Here is a 16,386-nt window from a genome sequence, read left to right on the forward strand (position 1 = left end):
CAATTTGCCAGTCTGATAGGGAAAACTAACACTTCAATGTAGCTTTTTTTTTTTCTAAGATTTTAAGTCATTTCTACACCCAACGTGAGCGTCAAACTCACAATCCCAAGATCAAGAGTCACATGCTCTACTGACTGAGCCAGCCTGACCCCCCTGTTGTCCAATTTTTAAAATCCCCGTATTTTTATTTTCAGCACCAAACATTTTGGAGGGACCCTCCGACCTCCATCTGCATCCAATGCTTGGAGCTCTTTCTCCTCAGCATTTAGGTCAATGCCTGGCTCAGATTAGGGGCTCAAAATATTTGTCCAAGAAAACAAATGGATAGATAAACCAATGAAGGATGTGGGCATGGGGCAAATTTAGATTTGTAGGACATTACCTTGGCTCCAAGTTTTCCTTCCAGCTTTGACGGGACAGAAACTGAAGTTTTAGGAAAAGAAGGAAACCTACAGGTAACCCAGCACCTCTTTAAAGGGCCATCAGCCCTCTCACTCCTAAAAGCCTTCGTGCTGACCAACCAGAGTTCGTTGCCGGAGGGCATTCTCTTAGGGAGGGACAAAAAGTGCTAATAGGCTTCCAACTTCCTTTCTTGCTTTTGCTACTGGTTCGAGCTGAAAACAATGGATAAATCTCCAAAAAAACAGAACCGGCCAGGTGCCCCTGCGAGTAGTAAAAAGATAAGCTTGATTCTAGAAAAGGGCTCCTAGTAACTATTTAAAATACCAAGACATTATAGTGAGAAAAATCTTGTCTGCTTTCTTTGCTTTCTTGATTTTGTGTGTGCGAGGTGTGGGGGTGGGGAAGCGGTTAGAAGTTGCAAATGAAACAATGCCTAAGGCCTGAGACCTCAGAGGGCTGCCTGATTGCCATGGAAATTACCCATTTCAGACTTCTTGAGTCCCCACTGAGCAGTAGTTGCTGAGGAGTCCCCCAGTCCTATTTGGCTAAAATGCCGGATTTTGTCTTCTGTCTTTTTAAGAAAAAGCCTCTTCCAGACACAGCCTAAAGGCACCACAGTCTTAGGAGATGTTGGCATCAGTGAATGCATTCATTTATTCATTCACTTAGATGGGCTCATCAGGGAGGTCTAAGATGATATTTGAACGGAGACCTAAAGGATGAGAAAGGGTAAGCTATGTAAAAATCTATAGGTCACAGGGATCACCGGGTGCAGAAGCTTTGTGGGGGGGCCTTGGCTGATGTGATCCGAGAACTGCTGAGGGCGGCGGCTGGAGCCCAGTGAACCGTGCTGTGTGGTCAGAGATGATGAGAGAGCATAAGGCAAGCTGATACCCCGCAAACACCACCCCCACCCCCGCACCCCCCGTTGGGATGGGATATGTGTGACATTCCTCAGGCACTCCTGGCTGCCCAAGAACAAAGGAAAGAGGAAAACAAATGGTTAACTGATAGCGATCGATCGCAGTCGGGCAGGACCCGAGCCTCCTACAGTTTACAAAGGTCTTAGCAAAAGACAAGAAAAAGGCAATCTTATCAATAGCCTGATCTCCAAAAACCTATAGACTCCGTTTCCTGGAGCTCCAACATTACCCTCCCCTCCCTAGTGATGTGGGAGACAAAGGCAGAAGGACGTGGCAGGTAAAATTAAATTTCCTTATCACCTGCAGCCCATTGACAATTGCTTGGGGCAGGCACAGTAAAACATTCTTCCAGGAACTCCCTACTGTCTTCATGTTAATGCTTTGCTAGAGAAAAAATGGCCTTAGCTTAACAATAGCTTGGCCTCCAGTATCTCAGCAGTCCTCTTTAGCATATGAAAGTCTTTCCGGAGGCCTTTCTTCTGCCTTTACCTCCCCCAATTCCATAGTCTGTAGCCAGCCACTCCTCAGAACCTGAGTGTTGCTCTTTCTGCCCACAGGTCCTGTCCCCTTGCTTTAGTAAAATCACTTTTGCACCACAGACGTCTCAAGAATTCCAGAGCCATTAGCCCTGGACCCACACCACCCCAAAACCATGTGAAGAGACAGGGCGGGCTGCCTAGAAAGCAATGGGGGCAAATAGTGGGCATTTAGTGCCCTGGGAGCACGTTCCTCCCAACACCTCAGGTCACAGAGAAGTCACACACTTCTGTGGCCAGGGCGCAGGGGTGCACCAGCTCCTGGCTCCGGGGGGGGGGGGTCCCAAACAGACCAGACTTGGCCCTGGCCGCTGACAAAATCCAAAGGCAGGGAGACCAGTGATGATGACACAAGAAAGGATTTTATTTCAGGGAGGCCGACACCAGGAAGACAGCAGTGTCTCAAAGATGTCTCCAAAGCGCTGAAAATACTTCCAGGTTTGTGTAAGGAAAAAAAAACGGGACAAAGGCTGGTGGGTACCTGAAGGTGGGCCATACAGGTGCGGTCCGTCCCTGTCTTGGGGGAGGTCGATCGTGGGTGGGGTGTTGCTGGCTCAGGGCAGTTCTTACCGCTTGAGGGAGTGGTTTGGGTTCTCAGCAGGGGATGCTTTGCCCGCAGGGTCCTTTGCCTGAGTTAAGAGATAAACTGGAAAGAACTTAATCAGTAAGAAAGTATAGACAGGTCAAAACGGAGGTGGTTGAGGGGCACCTGGGTGTCTCAGTTGGTTCTAGATTTCGGCTCAGATCATGATCTCACGGTTTGTGGGTCGGGATTCTCTGCTTGGGATTCTCTGTCTCCCTCTCTCTCTCTGTCCTTCCCCTGCTCTCTCTGAAAATGGATAAATAAACTTAAAAAAAAAAAAAAGTCACACAACAAACAAGATACAACAATGGGTAAGTTAATGAACCGAACTCAAAGTCAGTCCATGAGTGTGCCCCTGAGGTGAGGGCTCTGGCTGGTTCAGGTGAACTCTTGGCGCTCACTGCATGTTGGGTTCAAGCAGTGGAGAATCAGGATCACTACTCTGCTTAGAGGTCAATGGGACAGAGCCTGAGGTGGCAGCTACCTTCGCAAGACGTGAAAGGGTCGGTGTCTGGGGAGCCTGAGAGTTTGCGGCAGAAATCCTCCCTTCTTAAAGGAGTTTGCTGAGTCTTTAGGCTTCCGGACCCCTTCTGGTTCCAGTGGTTATCAGTTCTCAGTTCCTCCAGGCTCTCTTGGTTTTGCTGGTTATCAGTTCTGGATGCCGCCAGTATGTTCTGGTTCTAACGATATCTATTCTCAGCTCATCACCCTTGGCTGCCTTCCAGATTCATTAGGTCACTGCTTGGCATGAGTCACCCCTTGACATGAGTAACTCCATCTTGCTCTCCACAGGGCAACACAGACCCTTTTTCACTGTTTGGATAATCACAGATGCAGAGTGTCTATTCAGCTTCCTGTCTGCTTCTGCTCCTGGCTTCCTACTTATCAGGGAGTTTTAATCTGAAGGATTGCAGCCGTGCATTCTGGTTTTGGTAGCTATTATGAAGGAAAAAAAAAAACTTTTCCTCGACACTGTTAGATTCAGTAGCTGGGGCTTGTGAATTAAGTTGACAGAAAACCTTAATAGGAGAAAAGGATTTATTTCACAGGCATAAGGGGAACCAACAAAAGAAGTAGCTGGCTCTTTAAATGGTTAAAGTTAAAGGCTTATATATTTAATTTAGTAGGGAAAAGGCAAGGGGGAGAGAAGGCTTCTTTGGGAAAAACCAATAGGCTTCCTTAGGAAAGACAAATGGGTTTTAGGAACAGATGAGAGATAAGAAAGTTTGTGATAATGTTTGTCTATACAGTTATGCATAGTTTTTCTGTCGGGCCATAAAGGGGATTTGTGGTAGCCTCATTTCCCAGACTTTGTTGCTTTTAGTCAGTAAAAGAGACACTGAAAGGCTTTTTTTCTTCATGTGTTGAATCTCAAATGTCTTCAATCTTAAAATAATCTTCTTATCAACTCTGAGGTTCTGAGTGGGTCCCCACATCATCAACATGTATCTCATAGCATCTTGTGCCTGTGGTCCCCAAACTAAAAAATGCATATGTAATCAATGGATGACACCAAGCTCTCGGATAAGAAAGCTGGGCAGAGAATGCTTGCGTTCACATGTCCTAATGGGGCCGGGATCGGAGCCGCCCCCCTGTCTCCACCAGCAAGGCCCAGAAGCTGCCCGTGCCTTCCCCGCCCCCCCTTTCTCCGCACAACATCCCTGGGCCCAAGTCCTGGTCTTTTCACTGCTAAAGTCCACCTCCCGTTGGCCCGCTTCCTTCACCGCCACCGCCGCTACCCTAAGCCGAGGCACTGCTACTTCTCGCTGGCCTATTTCAGTGGCCTCACAATTGGTCTGTGGGCATCCAGTCTCACCCTTTCCATCCCGTGCCCTCCCCTGAAGCCAGTGATCTTCTACACCTCAAGAGACTTAGGTCAGGGGCGCCTGCCTGGCTCAGTCGGAGCACCCAGCTCTCTTTCTCCAGGTTGTGAGTTTGAGCCCACGTTGGGTGTAGAGATTGTTCAAAACGAAAATCTCGAAAAAGAAAATAAAGATGCTTATGTCGTTCTCTTGCTTAAAACTCTTTATAGTTTCAAGTTACTTTTAGAAGAAAACTTTGGGGGGCACCTGGGTGGCTCAGTCAGTTGAGCATCCGGCTTTGGCTCAGGTTGTGATCTCGTGGTTCATGGGTTCGAGCCCCGCATTGGGCTCTGCTGACAGCTCAGAGCCTTTGTCTCCTTCTGTCTCTGCCCATCCCCCACTCACACTCTGTCTCTCTTTCTCTCAAAAATAAAATTTAAAAATTTAAAAATTTTAGAATAAAAATTTTTATTAATATGATCTACAGAGCCTTGTTTGGACTGAATTGTAGCCCCTCCCCAATTCATATATTGAAGCCCTCACCCTCAGGACTGTGACTGTATTTGGAGAAAAGGCCTTTAAAGAGGTAATTAAGGTTAAACGAGGTCATTGGGGTGACCCCTAATCCAGTGTGACTGGTCTCCTTACCAGAAGAGGAGCTTAGGACACAGACATGCACAGGGGAAAGACTTTGCAAAGATCCAGAGAAAAGACAGCCATCTTCAAGCCGAGCCAAGGAGAGAGGCCTCAGAAGAAACCAACCCTGGGACTTCTGCTTCCGGAGCTGTGAGACAAGACGTTTCTACGAAGTTACCTAGTGGCAGTGCTAGCAAACTCACACAGCTGCTACTTACGCCTCCAGATCCAGGTCTCCACAAATCTCCCTTTCCTCAGTTTCTAGAACTTGCTTTGCTCCCTCCCACCAGGCGGCTTTTCCAAGCCATTTCCAACCTTCTCTCCTTTGCCCATTCCTACTACAGAAGCCAAATACATACTGGCTTTCTCAGCATCGCTTGGAGCAAAGGACAGCTGTGTGGTCACCTCTGACCAATGCGCTGTGAGAGCAGGCTGCCGGAGGCTTCTGGGAAAGGTCTCCTGGATTTCGTTCCCACTCGGGCCTCCTGCTTCCTGCCTTTGAAAACCATCTTGACCTCGGGAGCTGGGCTGATAAAAGGGCAAGCCTGAAAACAAGACCTAAATGCATGAAGAAGCAAAGCAGAGGACAGAAAGAGCCTGGCTCCTCAAAGACAGTGTGGAGTGGGGTTCCTGGGTGGCTCAGTCAGCTGAGCGTCGACTTTGGCTCAGGTCATGATCTCACGTTTTGTGAGTTCGAGCCCGGCAGAGGGCTCACTGCTGTCATCACAGAGCCCGCTTCGGATACTCCATCCCCCTCCGTCTCTCTACCCCTTTCTCCCGCTTGTGCTCTCTCTCTCAAAAATAAGTAAAGCATACATACATACATGCATACAGATGGTGTGGAGTAACTGGACCACTGCCCACAGCCACCACCCCCATACTTCTTGTGTGAAAAAATAAACTCCATTGGTTTAAGCCACCAGCTGTCCGATTTTGTGTTTCTTGGAGCCAGAAGCACTTCTAACCAATATATGATTCAAGGCTTTGCACGTGCCATTCCCTCTTTCTGAAACGCTGTTTCCTGTTCTCCTCAACCTTCAGATCTCAGACGAGTGCCACTTTCTTGGGGACGCGTTCTCTGGACTCCTAGCCAAGTCCAACCCCTGTGATCTACTCTCACACTCCAGTCCCCCATCCTCCATAACGCCTCTCATGTTTGCTTGTACGCGATTGATTGTCTTTCTTACCCCCGCCATAAGCTCTGGAGATCAGGAACCATATCTATATTTGTTTACTGTTGCGGCTCCAATGTCTATCACACTCCACACGTGTAGAATGAATGAATGAATGAATGAATGAACTAACGTCAAGCAGGTCCAATGTCAAAGGCATGCATTCATTCCAAACTAGAGTAGTGTTTGGCACATCACTGCAGTTCCATAAATACACGTCTAATGAGTAAACAAATGGATGGATGGGGGGGGGGGGGGCAAAGATGAAAAGAAAAAGCACCTGTCTTAGAGGAGCTTGGAAGGGAAGAGGTGAGGCAGGCCCCAAAGCAGAGCACTTTGCTGGGGAATGTACAGATGTAGAGCCGTCTGTAAGGAGCTGGCAGAACTCAGAGAAGCAGCCTTTAAGTTGGGCTGATTAGGAGAGAGAGAAGTAGCAGGGAAGGTGCAACAGAAGTGGGTTTTAAGTGAGCTGAGCCAGCGCATGTGGCCTCGCTGCAGACCGTGGAAGCCGGGGCACCGAGCTGAGGGGACAGGACGGTGCCACAGGGAAGCCGGGAGCAGCTCTGTGTTCATTGTTGGAGCCTCGAGTCCTGGGTAGGAAAGAGCAGCTTGCAACGCGCGGGCGGTGGGGGTTGGGGGGGGCGGGAGGACTTGGACTTGGTCCTGTCTGTAAGGGGGAGCCCTGGAAGGTTTGGGGCAGGTGTCTGGCATGCTTGGTCAGATCACGTTCTAGCAGTGGAAGGAAGATAGCTCTGGGTCCTGAGTCCTGCCAGCCTTGCCATTGTTATCAACCCTCCTCACCGGGATGTGTCCAAGTGAAAGCAAGGTTTCTACACACAGGTTGTTCTGAAAAACATATCAACCTTGTTAACTGAGTCAAGTAAACAGCTTCTGACCATTCACCTGGGACTTTGGCACCTGCCCTGTAGACTCACCACCCTGAGCCAGGCCATACTACTGGGTGTCTTGATTTTGTTTCCATATATATATTTTTTAAGTTTATGTATTTATTTGGGAGAGAGAGAGAGAGAGAGAGAGAGAGAGAGAGAGAGAGAATCCCAAGCAGGCTCTGTGCTGAAAGTGCAGAGCCTGAGGTGAGGCTTGAACCCACGAACCTCGAGATCATGACCTGAGCCAAAACCAAGAGCCAGATGTTCAACTGACTGAGCCACCCAGGTGCCCCAATACTGGCTGTCTTTAAAATCCATGGGGACCCTGCTGACCTCTTTCCACACCCTCATCCTCAGCGGCCTTCCCCTTCCTTTCCCTCCCTCCTTCCCTTCCCTTCCCTTCCCTTCCTTCTTTCCTTCCTTCCTTCCTTCCTTCCTTCCTTCCTTCCTTCCTTCCTTCCTTCCTGAGATCTCGAGGTTTGTGAGTTTGAGCCCATTGTTGGGCTCTGTGCCTTCAACTCAGAGCCTGGCGTCTGTTTTGGATTCCATGTCTCCCTCTCTCTCTGCCCCTCCCCTGCTCACACTTTGTGTGTGTGTGTCTCTCTCTCTCTCAAAAATAAATAAACATAGGGGCGCCTGGGTGGCTCGTCGGTTAAGCGTCCGACTTCGGCTCAGGTCATGATCTCACGGTCCGTGAGTTCGAGCCCCGCGTCAGGCTCTGTGCTGACAGCTCAGAGCCTGGAGCCTATTTCAGATTCTGTGTCTCCCTCTCTCTCTGCTCCTCCCCTGTTCATGCTCTGTCTCTCTCTGTCTCAAAAATAAAAATTAAAAAAATAAATAAATAAATAAACATAAATTTAAAAAAAAATTTTTTTAAGGTAATCTCTCCACCCAACATGGAGCTCAAAATTACAAGAGATTAAGAGATCAATAGTCACACGCTCCATGGACTGAGCCAGCCAGGCGCCCCTAGAAAATGTTTTAAGATGAATGGATTTAGGAGCACACGGTGTACAGATAAGGCACATGTGGTGGAGTGTGTGTTCTCTGCAAAGCCCTGCATGAACCGGAGTTGCACCAGGGGCCCGGTGTGCCCATCAGGAAGGCAGACGTCCCTGGGAGAGAGAGCGGTGCAGCTGGCTACCAGATAGGGAGGTGCGTGAGCTGTAAATAGCTGTTAGGAAGAGCTGGGGCGCATCCTGACTTCAAGATCAACTCAGCTCTTAGCTGCCCGGGCTAAAGTTCACTCGGGCTAAAGTTCACTCTTCACCCCCCAGCTGTCCTTGACACCATCAGCCAAGGCCCCGTGATCCCGCCCTGACCAGTCTTGTAGGTCACACTTCCTGGGTGTGGCCGCAGGTGCTCCAGGAATCCGTCAAGTCTGGGGTCAGAAGGGACCTCTTCTATTTTACAGATGCGGAAACAGAAGAGCCGGAGGTGAGGACACATTCCCCAAGTTCCACAGTAAGGTGGAGGCAGGGCTGGGCCTCAAGGCTGCAGGCCCCACTGTCTCCCAGACCTCACCGCCCCTTCGATGCCGGAGCCTCCGAGGGAGACAAGAATCTGGCACAGTGGCTGAAATAAATCGTCCCTCCCCTAAGTGAGGCCAGGACATTCTCAGTTTGCCAGTGAGATATGAATTTGCTGGGCGTGGCACAGTCAGTTGAGCATCTGGGGCAGGGGGGAGGAGGAAGGAAGATATTTTCTTTTCTCTCTCTTTTTATTTTTTTTTTATTTTTTACTAAATGTTTTTATTTATTTATTTATTTTAATTTTTTTAATGTGTATTTATTTTTGAGAGAGAGAAAGGCAGAGTGCAAGCAGGGAAGGAGCAGAGAGAGAGGGAGACACAGAATCTGATGCAGGCTCCAGGCTCTGAGCCATCAGCACAGACCCCGACACAGGGCTGGAAATCACAAAGTGTGAGATGGTGACCTGAGCTGAAGTTGAACACTCAACCGACAGAGCTACCCAGGCACCCTATTAAACGTTTTTATTTATTTTTGAGAGAGAGACAGAGCATGAGTGGGGAAGGGGCAGAGAGAGAGGGAGACAGAAGATCCAAAGCGGGTTCTGCACCACTGAGAGCAGAGAACGCAACGTGCGGCTCAAACTCACAAACCTCAAGATCATGACCTGAGCTGAAGTCGGACACTCAACCGACGGAGCCACCCAGGTGCCCCTCTTTTCTCGTTTTGATGTGTCAGCAAACAAAAGACTGTAACACCGATGTGCACAGTCTAACCTGAAGGGGATGAGTATATGCCACCCGAAAATACACCATTTTGGTATAAAGCTATTTTGAGCTGAAGGCAACTGAGAATCCACAGATAGAGAAAGAGTTCTCTGTCCTCCTTCTAAAAACAGGGCACAGATTTCCCTTGTGAAGGAGTCCCCTCCTCCCATGTGAGAAAGAGGAGAGGAGCTGTTACCACCGGACATGCAGAGTCGGTGGGCATAGACATGAGTCTATGGAACCAAATCTAACTACTAACTTTTCTGTCATTAGTTTCCCCGTATATTCTCCAGTCACTCTTCCACAATCTATCATCCTTCAAAGCCCAACCATGGTTTCTTTTCTTTTTTTTTTTTAAGTTTTATTTATGTTTTTTAGTAATCTCTACCCCCAACGTGGGACTCAAACTCATGACCCCAAGGTCAAAAGTCTTATGTTCTTACGACTGAGCCGGCCAGGCCCCCCTGATTTCTTTGTCGAAATGGTGTATGAGCTCCCGAGTTTAATCCCTTCTTTGATTTTCACTTATTCCCTGTGAACTTCTATGCACATAAATGTGGTTTTTTTATGTTTATTTAAGTTTGAGAGAGAGAGATAGCACGCGCGTGCACACGCATCGAAGTGGGGGAGGGGCAGAGAGAGAAGGAGAGAGAGAGAGAATCCTAAGCAGGCTCTGCTTTGAGCCCAGTGTGAGACTCGATCCCATGACTGTGAGACCCTGATCTGAGCTGCAATCAAGAGTCATATGCCCAACTGACCAAGCCACTCAGGAGTCCCTTTGCACATACATGTTAATAAAAATTGTGCACCTTTTGTCCATCACTCTGGCTTTTGTTAATCTAATTAGTAGGCCCCAAATTCCTGAACCTAAGAAGGTAAAAGCTTTTCTCCCCACAAAACACACACCCGGGGCGCCTGGGTGGCTCAGTCAGTTAAACATCCGACTTCAGCTCAGGTCATGATCTCAAGGTTTGTGAGTTCGGCTCTGTGCTGACAGCTGGAGCCTGGGGCCTGCTTTCTATTGTGTCTCCCTCTCTCTCTGCCCCTCCCCTGCTTGCACTCTGTCTGTGTGTGTGTCTCTCTCTCCCCCCAAAAAATAAACATTTAAAACACACACACACAGGGGCGCCTGGGTGGCTCAGCCGGTTAAACATCCGACTTCGGCTCAGGTCATGGTCTCGTGGTTTGTAGGCTTGAGCCCCGTGTCGGGCTCTGTGCAACAGCTTGGAGCCTGGAGCCTGCTTCAGATTCTGTGTCTCCCTCTCTCTGCCCCTCCCCTGCTCATGCTGTCTCTGTCTCTCAAAAATAAATAAATGTTAAAAAAAAAAAAAAAATTAAACACACACACACACACACACACACACACACACACCCCTGTACCTACCACCCATATCAACAAGGAGAATATGATCATTTCCTAGAAGCCCTGCCCTATGTGCCTCTTCCAGAACAGCCTGGCCCCCAGGAAACTACAGTCCTAAATTTTGTATTAATTTTTCCATTTGTTACATTTTTTTTCTACCTACATATGGAATCCTAAGTAAAACATTATTAGGTTTGCCTGTTTTAAAATTCTATTTAAATGGACAGGGTGCCTGGGTGGCTCAGTTGGTTAAGTGCCGACATTGGCTCAGATCATGATCTCCAAGTTCCTGAGTTTGAGCCCCGCCTTGGGCTCTGGGCCAACAGCTGAGAGCCTGTAGCCTGCTTTGGATTCTGTCTCTCTCTCTCTGCCCCTTCTCCAATTGTGCACATGCTCTCTCTTTCTCTCTCTCTCTGTCAAAAATAAAAACTTTAAATGTTTTGAATTCTATTTAAATGGAATCATACTGATCCCCTCTCTTTCTTGCTGCTTTGGCTTATGTTTGAGAGATGAGCCTACACTGGTTGCGTGTAGCTGTAGTTCGTTCATTTCAGTGCTGGATAGTATTCCATTGCATGGTTATACCACACCTTACTTATACATTTTACTGTTTTTTGTTTTGTTTTTTTAGAATGATTTTTTTTTTTTTTTGAAATTTTAGAGAGAAAGAGAGGGAGAGAGGGGCAGAGGGAGAGAGAGAATTTTAAGCAGGCTCCACGCTCACTGCAGAGCCTGACATGGGGCTTTGGATCATGACCTGAGCTGAAATCAGGAGTTGGGTGCTCAACTGACTGAGCCACCCAGGTGCCTCACTGTTCTTTTTGGGGGGGGGATTTTATTTTATTAAAAATTTTTTTAATGTTTATTTATTTTTCAGAGAGAGAGAGAGAGAGAGAGAGAGAGCAGGGGAGGGGCAGAGAGAGACAGACACAGAATCTGAAGTAGGCTTCAGGCTCTGAGCTGTCAGCACAGAGCCCGACGCGGGGCTTGAACCCATAGACTGGGAGATCTGACCTGAGCTGAAGTCGGACGCTTAACCGACCGAGCCACCCAGGGTCCCTTATTTTATTTTATTTTTAAGTAATCTTCACACCCAATGAACTCAACAACCCTGAGATCAAGAGTTGTGTGCCCTACAAACTGAGCCAGCCGGGCGCCCCTGTGTGTACGTTGTACCGTTGATGTATATTTCCCTATATCCCGTTTTGGACCGTTACAAATAATGCTGCTATGAATATTCTCATGCACATCTTTTGGTGAGCATATGCATGCATTTTGTTGGGTATACACGTCGGAGTGGGATTCCTGGGTCTTTGGTCAGTTTTCCAAAGTGGCTATCCTGTTGACTCCTATCCTATCCTGCTTTTCCATGCTCTTACACTTTATCCTACACGTCGGAAAGGAGCTGAGCGTCCCCAAGACCCTTCTCTTCTCACTCCCGCTCATCACCCACAGCTGAGGCCCAGAGCAGTTTCAGATACAGGAGATCTTTCCGAGGTGATGAAAATGTTGTGGAATTAGGTACCGGTGACGGTGGCACAACTTTGTGACTACACTAGAAACTACAAACCTCTCCGCTTCACAAGAGTAAGTTTTATGATATGCAAAGTGACTTATATGTCAATTTCCAGTATCACCTGACTTTAATTTTTGATCATCAGGGAAGTTTGAAATGGAAACACTTTGTGGTTTCGATTTGCATTTACCTGATTAATATTGTATTTGAAAATCTTTTTCAAATGTTTATAGACCATTTGTATTTCCTCTTCTATCAAGTTACCACACAGTTCTTTTGCCTATGTTTGTGTTGAATTGGTTGTCTTTTTCCTATTGATTTTTAGGAGCTCATTTTTTTTTTTAAGTTTATTTATTTTGAGAGGTAGGGGGAGGGGTAGAGAGAGAGAACCCCCAAGCAGGTCTGTGTTGTCAGTGTAGGGCCAGATTCAGGGCTCGATCCCATGAAATCAAGAGTCAGAGGCTTAACTGACTGAGCCACCCTCACCTAAAGGTGTCCCTTTAGGGGCTCATTCTATATTCTAGGTATTAACCCTCTGATGGTGATGATAGTGATATGTGTTACAAATATCTTTCCCCCAATGTGTGGCTTATCTTTCCACGGTACAGAAGGTATCTTTTGATGAGGAGAAGTTCCCCCCACCAACACCATATTTGTTTTTTTTTTTTAAATTGAGACATAATGTAAATACAATAATACGCACAGATCTTAATCGTTGTTCAGTGAATTCTGACACCTGTATGACTCATATGGTCACCACCCAAATAGGATAGAGGGTTCTGATTGGAGCCCCCATGCCCCTTCCTGCTCCTTTCTAGTGAATTCTCCCATCCCAACACACAGTCACCTCCTGAATTTGAAAAATTTTTATTAATTTATTATTTTTCTTTAGGTAAGCTCTACACCCAACGTGGAGCTTGAACTCATGACCTCAAAGATCAAGAGTCTCATGTTCTGTCGACTGAGCCAGCCAGGCGCTCCAACATTTTGATTTAACAAGCTGTTCAGTGGTGCTTACCAAGTTCCAAACCTTAAAAATATTAACTAATTTAGGGGCGCCTGGGTGGCTCAGTGAGTTAAGCGTTTGACTCTTGATTTCAGGTCAGGTCATGATCTCATGGTTCAAGTTCGGAGCCCCACATTGTGCTCTGTGCTGACAGCATGGAGCCTGCTTGGGATTCTCTCTCTCTCCCTTTCCCTCTGCGCCCCCCTGCCCCATGCTCTCTCGCACTCTCTGTCTCCCAAAATAAGTACATAAATAAACATTACAAAAATCAACGAATTTCAACCTCATAAAAGCTCTTGGGGCGCCTGGGTGGCGCAGTCGGTTAAGCGTCCGACTTCAGGCAGGTCACGATCTCGCGGTCCGTGAGTTCGAGCCCCGCGTCGGGCTCTGGGCTGATGGCTCAGAGCCTGGAGCCTGTTTCCGATTCTGTGTCTCCCTCTCTCTCTGCCCCTCCCCCGTTCATGCTCTGTCTCTCTCTGTCCCAAAAATAAATAAAAAACGTTGAAAAAAAAATAAAAAAAAATAAAAAAAAAAAAAAGCTCTATTTATTACTTTAATCTTCTAGATGGGGAAACCAGGAGACGTTGGGGAACTCACTCCAGGTCCCCCAGCCAGTGAGGGGGAGGCCAGAATTCAAACCCACGCAGTCTCCCAGTCTCCGGAATCCGTGACCTTCTGGTGAGTCCACTGAGACCCCTGGAGTTAGTTTGTATGCGTGGTCTGAGGTAGGGGACCAATTTTCTTCTTTCTCCATATAGAAAACCACTTTTCTGGGCCCCAGGTGACCGTGTGACTCAGGGACACTTTGAAGTGGCTTCAGCTTCTTCCTCAAGTACCTCGTCTTCCCCACCCTTGGCCCTGCAGGTCTTGGAGGGGGGAAGGCAGCCTCTCTGTGGTCTGGGGCCCCGTCTCCCCTTTTCAATACAGTGCAAATACTGCAAACGTCCTTCCCCAGCCCCGGAGGAGTGAGTGTGGGGGAAAATTGTGACAGAAACAGTCTGGCTTTCTCATGCCTCTTTCAGAAGAATGAGGCCCATTTGCTGTCCTGGTCTCCTCTGTGGGGAGCCTGCCAAGGAAGGGGGGCTGTGGCCCCCGGACAGAATGTTCGAGCTGTTCCGGGTTTCATGGGCTGGAAGAAACGCTGGGATTCGGGGAAATGTTGGATGCGGCCCGTGGCTGTGTCCCTGGGAGGAGGGCTCATCGGGGAGATGCCTGGGTGCCCAGACCATGTGTGTGTGACCTCACAGGGCCCGAGGGAAGGGGTGATGCTAACTACCGGTTGTGGCCGTGCATGTGACGACCGTGACAGAGAATGGCAGTGCTCGCTGGGGGGGTTAGTCGTCGCAGGGGTTGCTGCGACGGCAGGCCTCAGAGCCCAACACCAAGACAGGGCTTCTGTTCTCTTGCTTCTTCTCTGGGCTGCAGCTGGTTTGGTCCCACGACCCCCCCAGGGGCCATGACAGGCACAGCTTCTACCCTATGCCAGGCTTCACTTCTCCTTGTCCCCCAGTGGCTGGCCTTGACTCTGAGCTTAACTGAAATATAGCTCACGTGCTGTAAAGTTCACCCTTTCAACATGTACATCTCTGTGGTTTTGACGGTGACCTTCAGCACTGTCTAATCCCAGAAAGATCTCAGCTCTGTTTTAACTGCTGTGGGTGGAAGCTTGGGTGACTCCCTGGGAGAAGGGGCCTGGGTTTGGGAATCATTACATTTTATTTTATTTTTTTTTCATATTTATTTATTTGAGTGAGAGAAAGAGTGTGAGCATGTGCACACGTGAGCAGGGGAGGGGCAGAGAGAGAGGAGGACAGAGGATCCGAAGCAGGCTCCTCACTGACAGCACAGAGCCCGTGTGGGGCTCGAACTCATGAAGCGAGAGGCTGAGGTCAGATGCTTACCCCACGGAGGCACCCAGGTGTCCCTCCACATGCTGTTTAAAGCGGAGGGGTTTCAGTGTTCCCCTGAAGGTCACCAGTGTGTGTGTGTGTGTGTGTGTGTGTGTGTGTGTGTGCATGTGTGTGTGAGGGCCCAGGGCCCGCTGTGTTGTCTCAGACAGTGGAGGGTTTGGGTGGTGGGGAACCTGTGAGGAAGTAGGCAGGTACAGTCAGGGAGGCGATGGCAAATCAAGGGTACCATTCAGGACAGCCGCCTCCCCACCCCCCAAAATATCCCCCTAAGCACCAGTGTCAACTCTTAAAGCTGGAGAGTCGGAAGCAGAAGCAGAAATGCCTGGAAGGCGTGACTTCAGCTGTCATCCCCACAGCTACCTACCTCAGGGCCCTGAGGGAAGAGGGACGATTGAGTTCTGGGGGCAGAGGGGAAAGTGGGGGACCGTCCTGCCTGCAGCTGAGTTGCAGAAAGGAGAGGACAGAGGGAGGACCAGGCTTTAGCAGAAATCTGTCAGCCAGCACAACGCTCGGCGTATTGTCCTAAGGCTCCATTTCTTACCCTGAGACCACAGAGGAAGGCATTAAGGAATTCCTTCAGTTTCCTGGACCAGGCCTGGAACAGTAAGAAAACAAAGTTTTGAGAAGAATATATATAACTTTAGTATGTAGATTTGGTGGGACAATACCTTTGGAATGGAAGGAAGCCGTTACATAGAGGGAGAAGTTGGCATTTATCTTATAGAAATATATGTGTGAATGACGTATGTCCAAAGTTAAGATAATTGCACTAGAATATACATGCAGTGCAACATTGTTGCTGTGGGTTTGTGGGTTTGTGTGTACGTGTCTCAGAGGGGGTTTAACAGGCACACAACATAAAATGTATCATTTTAGGGTCACCTGGGTGGCTCCATTGAACATGTGACTCTTGATTTTGACTCAGGTCATGATCTCACTGTGGTGAAATCGAGCCCCGCGTCGATATCCGCACTCCGTGTGGAGCCTGCTTGAGATTCTCTCTCTCCGTCTCTGCCCCTACCCTGCTTTTTATCTCTTTCTCTCTCTCCATCTCAAAATAAATAAATATTTGTTTTTTTTTTTTAAATTTTTTTTTTCAACGTTTTTTATTTATTTTTGGGACAGAGAGAGACAGAGCATGAACGGGGGAGGGGCAGAGAGAGAGGGAGACACAGAATCGGAAACAGGCTCCAGGCTCCGAGCCATCAGCCCAGAGCCTGACGCGGGGCTCGAACTCACAGACCGCGAGATCGTGACCTGGCTGAAGTCGGACGCTTAACCGACTGCGCCACCCAGGCGCCCCTCAAAATAAATAAATATTTAAAAAAATTGTTTATTTATTTTTTGAGAGAGAGACAGTGTGTGAGTGGAGGAGGGGCAGAGGAAGAGGGAGACACAGAATCTGAAGCAG

The sequence above is a fragment of the Panthera onca genome, chromosome A2 (assembly GCF_046562875.1).
Source record: "Panthera onca isolate mPanOnc1 chromosome A2, mPanOnc1 haplotype 2, whole genome shotgun sequence".
Taxonomy (NCBI): domain Eukaryota; kingdom Metazoa; phylum Chordata; class Mammalia; order Carnivora; family Felidae; genus Panthera; species Panthera onca.